Source organism: Gossypium hirsutum, chromosome D05, assembly GCF_007990345.1.
Source record: "Gossypium hirsutum isolate 1008001.06 chromosome D05, Gossypium_hirsutum_v2.1, whole genome shotgun sequence".
NCBI classification, from domain to species: domain Eukaryota; kingdom Viridiplantae; phylum Streptophyta; class Magnoliopsida; order Malvales; family Malvaceae; genus Gossypium; species Gossypium hirsutum.
Genome location: NC_053441.1, coordinates 9,021,500 through 9,027,499, shown reverse-complemented (window position 1 = coordinate 9,027,499; position 6,000 = coordinate 9,021,500). Strand labels below are relative to the sequence as shown.

The 6,000-nt window shown below is 34.2% G+C and overlaps 1 long non-coding RNA gene across 1 annotated transcript; it reads right to left on the bottom strand.

The window, feature by feature from the left end:
- Positions 1-1,198: 1,198 nt before the first annotated feature.
- Positions 1,199-3,158, bottom strand: LOC107906271 (uncharacterized). The gene is made up of 3 exons (XR_001686697.2): positions 2,737-3,158; positions 2,555-2,641; positions 1,199-2,470 (listed from the first exon to the last, which is right to left on the bottom strand). It is a non-coding gene; the product is annotated as an uncharacterized lncRNA (long non-coding RNA).
- Between the last annotated feature and the right edge of the window lie 2,842 nt (positions 3,159-6,000).

Here is a 6,000-nt window from a genome sequence, read left to right as displayed (position 1 = left end):
AAAACTGAACAACTTCAAAATTCCTAAAATTTCTTCCCTTCCCCCTGATCAAGTAAAGACCCCTTTTTTGAAAACTTGGAATAAATGGTAAATTGAGATATGAGTGGATTAAAAAATACAAAACGACTGAGTGAGTGCGTCATAAATCAAGTTTTAAGACTGCATTATTTATTAAAACGAAAAATAAATCCAAATTCAAAACTCCCTTTCCAGCAAAAATCTACAGACCACAAAAAGCATCCAGTTTTACTGAAAATTTGGGAGATGCATGGGATGAGTCTGGTCCAAACTGGACCGCTTACATACAACTTCAATGTTCTTCATTAGTAGGATTATTAGGATAAAATTAAATATAGGAAAAATCTAATAGATTATTGGTATTCTGCATCTCGTATTTGCCTCTATCTTACACCGCATATATTAGTATATATATATTGTAGTTAAAAAGAAAAACAGAACTGCTATTCTGAATTATAATCCAGTACAGTATGATCCAACAAGTGGCAGTGACGACTCACAATTATATAGCATCAATTTCTTAATTTTTCTCATATAAGTGATTCATACATCATGATATCTCATCATATACTATAACTATAGAAAATCTCTTCCCCAAAACAAAAAAAGCTGTTGCTTGGTATACCAGAATATCTATTATTCCATAATGGAAATCAGAAAATATGAGTATGATGATACAAGAAAAACTCCACTGAAGGGGATCAAAAGAAACAACAGTCAGAAGTAAGACCAATACACTCAAATGAAAAGAAGAGCAACGTCAGACAAAAAGCAACAAAACCAGAATTACATGAGAGTTTGACTACCAATAACTGGCCGCAACCTGCTCTTCGGAACACCCAAGGGCAATGCGCAGCATTCATAGGATCATATTCAATGAATAAGCTAATCTTGTGAAGCCCTTCAGTCTTGGTAAATACTTGTAAAGCAGTTTTAGCCGCAACCAGAACAGCAGTCCACGTTACGGATATCTGCTGCGCTCACCTTTTTTTTTTCTTTTGGCAGTAAATTTAATTGTTAAAGGAAGCTAACAATAACATATTCATGAGCTTCACGGCTTTAATTTCCACAGGCAGCTTGTGCCAAGCCATGCAATATGGTAAGCAAGATTAGGGATGCTAGAAATCATATTGTTTCCATTTCTAGTTCAACATATGTCCGTACGGCGTGCCATAACATATCATTAACAAGATAAAATTTTCATAAAGTTCCATGATAAAGTGTTAAATCAAATACAATTGCTTTTTATACAATATGAGAGGTGAGAAGGAGAGTAGCACAATTCGAACCTATTCACTCGCACACTTCTTTTGATTACACCTAGTTACTGCTAGCTTATAAGCACATTCATTCTTTCTTTCTCTTTCTCATAAACATATTCATAGGGTAAATTAAACCGATCACTTAAAACCTTCCCGCACGTTTGATGTTGCTGCCTCTCTCTCTTTTATATTTATATATTATTCTTTTCCTGAGTGTTCAGGGAACTTGTAAAAAGCCATGTTTAGCCGAACAAGAACATTCTCCCTAAAGCTTATTTTTTGCAATCATAATTGTTTGCAGAAATCTTTATATATATATATTATTTCTTAAGCAAGGGGAGAAGCTTAATTATGAATTTCTCTCAATTAAGATCCTATTAATTGTCATTTAAAACTTGGAACAAAAAATAAATTGGCTGGGACTTACTAATATGTACCAGTTAAATAAGGCAACTCTAATAGTGCAGCGGCTGATCACCTTTCACGGTCCCATCCTTTACTAGTTCACCAACTCGTGCAAATATTTAAAGCTCATATAACTCACTTTGCAAAAGAAAAGAAAAAGACTGAGCAAAACTACTGTAGTACTTAGAAGATCTATCAAACAAGCAAAGGTTTATTAGTGCTATGGAATGTGACAACTTTTCAAATGCAGCAAAGTTGAGAGAGAAAGGCTCAAAGTTTGTTGAAGGGGTTTCCCAGAAAAATTAAAAAAAAAAAGTTTAGCAATTTAGTAGAACCGGCTAAAACCTGCATTAAATCGGATACTTACACAAAAAGACATGTTTGTTCAATCTGGTAGTGTGATTTATTTTATATATAACAGAATTTCGAAGATAGTTTGATTGAATTCGATCCATCCTGAAAAAAGTTTTTAAGTTACGCTGCTGAAGGACGTCTTATCTATTCTAGGGTTCTTGAGGTGCACAACAGCTTTTCACCCTCCGCAGAAGAAGAAACAAAATCTGTCTGATGTACTCACCAAGCAGGAGAAATGATTGACGACACGATGTGGCATTTGATGAATTTCCCCCAAGGAATAATACCATATATCCCCCCCCCCAATGCACTACATTTCAGTATTTCCCTTTCAGGTTTGAACAAAAAGAAAAATAGTCCCCCTTTCAGATATTTATGATCTTTGGAAATCCAGTATGTATCTTGCCAGGAAATCAAGCTTTTAGCCATTGCTGGTAAAATTAAATCAAAATTATTGCTGTTGTGGAAAAGAAAGAGAAATATATATAAAAGGAGAGCAACATTAAACTTGTTACCTTGAGAAGCCCTAGTGATGAGTAACAAAACGTCTTCAAAGCTTCAACACTATAACGATGGCCGCGGGATTTTAACGAAACCTGGAACTGCAAGCCCTCTTGGACCTTGTTAATAAACCAAAGAGATGGAAAGGTAAACAGGAAAACACGTATAACAGAATTCAGAAGGTGAAGCTACTTACCATGGTTAATGTGAAATGGATAAGTACACGCTATGTCCAAAAGAAAAAGGCCAAAATGGCATTCAGCTGCGCCTGCACCTGCACCTTATTATTATTTTCTGTTTTGGTCCTATTCTATTTTCATCAACATCACAAACAAACACATTTGGTTTCTGAAGCAGAAGCAGATAATTAAAAACAAGAAGGTGCAGGTGCAAATGCAGATAAAGGCTACATCTTAGCAAGACTTGGTTGCTTGAAAGAGCTTAAGCCCATCTACCATCTCTCACAAATTTCTTTTATCAAGTCTATTTATTTATAAAGAGAAGTTGGGAGGTGTCTTCAAAGTCCAGTTTTAGGGGAGGGGGAGAGAGATAGAAGGCAAGGCTCTAGAATTCAATCTGTTACTATTTGTTAAGCCAAAAAGAGAAGTGGTGAATAAAGATTTTGACAAGACAAGCCTCCATTATTTAATGTCTTTATGCGAGGCAAACTACATATATTTATGTCTGTCCAATGAACCAACTGGGGTCGGGGCCGCCTTCCTCCAAGGCCACGTGACCCAACCCACGATAGCACGTGGGTATTTTGGATACTTTCTAATCACGAAATGCCACGTGTCTGCCACATCTGCCAGTTCACTTGAATGGGAAGCGCTGCCTCGTGGGCGACCCAGCAGCTGGGATAAAAATTGTAGTTAATAATAAGATTAAATAGTAGTAACAGGTTTCACCAAAAAAACAAAAGTAATAATAGTAACAGGCATTTTGGTAAGAGGGAAAGTGGAGACCTTCAACAAGTATTGTCTCCCTTGCAAGTGTAAATGGATCATCCAAACTATGACTCGTACTAGTAGTAGAAGATGCCAGATATTGGCTATAAATAATAATAGGCTGTCAGTAGGGCCCTTTTCTCTTTTTCTTTTGTCTTCTTCGTCTGGTAGGGAACCCTTCTCGTCCTTTTTCTTCCTCAACTATCCTAAATCTGTGGGAGCCAAACCAAGGTTTGTTTTTGCCAATATTCTCTATGTGGCTTTTTTTATTTTTTATCTCCATATTGTTTTCCATGACATTCTTTATATTTTATTCATTAATACAGTATAAATTTGTATACGGAAAAACAACTAAAAATTGAGCAAGACCAGTTGAGTCGGGCTTTCAAATGATAGCATGCATGGTTTGCTCTGTATCTACTTACTAAAATAGAAATGCTTGATTTATCCATACAACTTGCTTTTTGGATTGAATGTGCGATAAGACGCATACAGCCTAATTTGGTAACACATCCTGCTTTACTATTTTGAAGTAGTAATCATGCATAAATATAGTGAATTTAGATGTTTATATTGTTGATTTTGGTCTATAAACTCCGAAACTGCTTGTGGTTTTCTTCATAAATACCTCAATTTAACTTGGCTTGGTGAATATCGGCTTTTAGTTCAAAACGGGGATTTTGAGTTTAGATGTAGTTGATCTAAATAATAATAACTGCAAACTGGCTGGGGATTACCATTTTGCAACAGAATTAACCAATAAGTCAAGAAAAAGAAATAATAATAATAATAATAATAATAATAATAATCTTCATTGTAAATGAAGTGGCCTTACGTTTGCTGAGATGAAATAAAGAGAAAAGCAGAGTGGTGGGTGTCGTGACCTTGTATTTCAAGGTGTGTGGTGCCCCCCAACACACTCCCATTGAGGGAATCAAACAGATAAAAAATACTGATGATAGTGGAGATTTTTGTTGAATAAAGTTAAATTTTGGCATAGTGCATCTACCACATATGGGGCCTGGATTATCGAATAATTCCAGCTAGCTCCCCCAAGCCTTGCACGTGCAGATTTGCCATTCAGCATCCTAACTAGCCACTGCTCAACATGAAATCTGGATAAGGAGCTCCAACCACAACACTGACAGCTTTGAACACCAAGACGAATTTTCCGTGTGATAAAAGTTCATGGCCCCGCTTGAAACCTGGAATTAGGGGTGAGCATTCGATCGAATCGAATTGAAAATTTTCGAGTTAATCGAGTTTTCGAATCTCATTTTATCATTCTAACTTTATTTGAAGTTTTCTCGAATCGAATCGAGTGAGATGGAATTCGAATCGAATCGAGTGAGATGGAATTCGAATCGAATCGAATATATTTGTTCGAGTTAAATTTTAAAAAATAATTTTGGGTCCTTATAACCATTGTCACCCATCGTAATAAAATTTGTCCACCTTAATCAAATTTTTTATTAACTTTCATTGCCTCATAATTTATTTATTAATTTTTTATATACTGGTTAGCTTCTTTGCTTGCTTAGTTGTTTCAATTATCTTCAGTTTCTTATCACTATATATTTTTGAATTAAAAAATATATTAAATATAAAAATATGATTTTTTTAATAAAAATTATTTTAAAAATAAAATGTGAAATTGATACCAATATAAAATTTTAACACGAATATTTTATGGCATAATTAATAATTCAATTTTAATATAAATATTCAATATGACTAAACAATTCAATAATATAAATGATATAAAATGTGAAATTTAATTTAATAATATAAATAGTAGATATAAATAAAATTATTACTATTTATGTTTAGAGATTTTTTTGGGGATAATTTTGATTTTTTATTTGAGAGTAAAGGGTGATAAGTAAAAGTTTAGGGGAAAAAAAAAGTTTTGGGGAATAAAAGTTTGAGGGAAAGTAAATAAGGGGAGTAAAATTTTGGAGGGAAAATATTAAAAAAAATTTGAGGGGGAAGGGTTTGGGATAGATGGGAGGTGGGATGGGAAGAGAATAAAAGTTTTAGGGGAAAAGTGAGAGGGAATAAAAATTTTGGGGGAAAATAAAAGGTTTTGAGGGTTTTTGAGAGTAAAATTTTGAGAAAAAGTAAATGGGAGAGTAAAATTTTGGTGGAAAATGGATTTTGGGTAGATTGGGGGGATGAGAGGGGAGGGGAGTAAAAGTTTTGGGGGAAAGTGGGAAGGAGTAAACGTTTTGAAGGAAAAGTAAAAAAGTTTGGGAGTTTGGGGTAAAAATGTAAAATATTATAGTTTGATATTCGAATTATTCGAATTATTCGAGTTATTCAAATTCGAAAACTCAACTCGATTCGAATTTGAAATTCGAAAAAAAAATTCGAGTTGATTCGAATAACTCGATTAACTCAAATAACTCAATTCGTTTAACTCGAAATTCGAATTTTTTTCGATTTTTTCGAGTCGAATCGAGTTTTGCTCACTCAAACCAGATTTCAGAATTGTGGAAACAACCTATAGACAT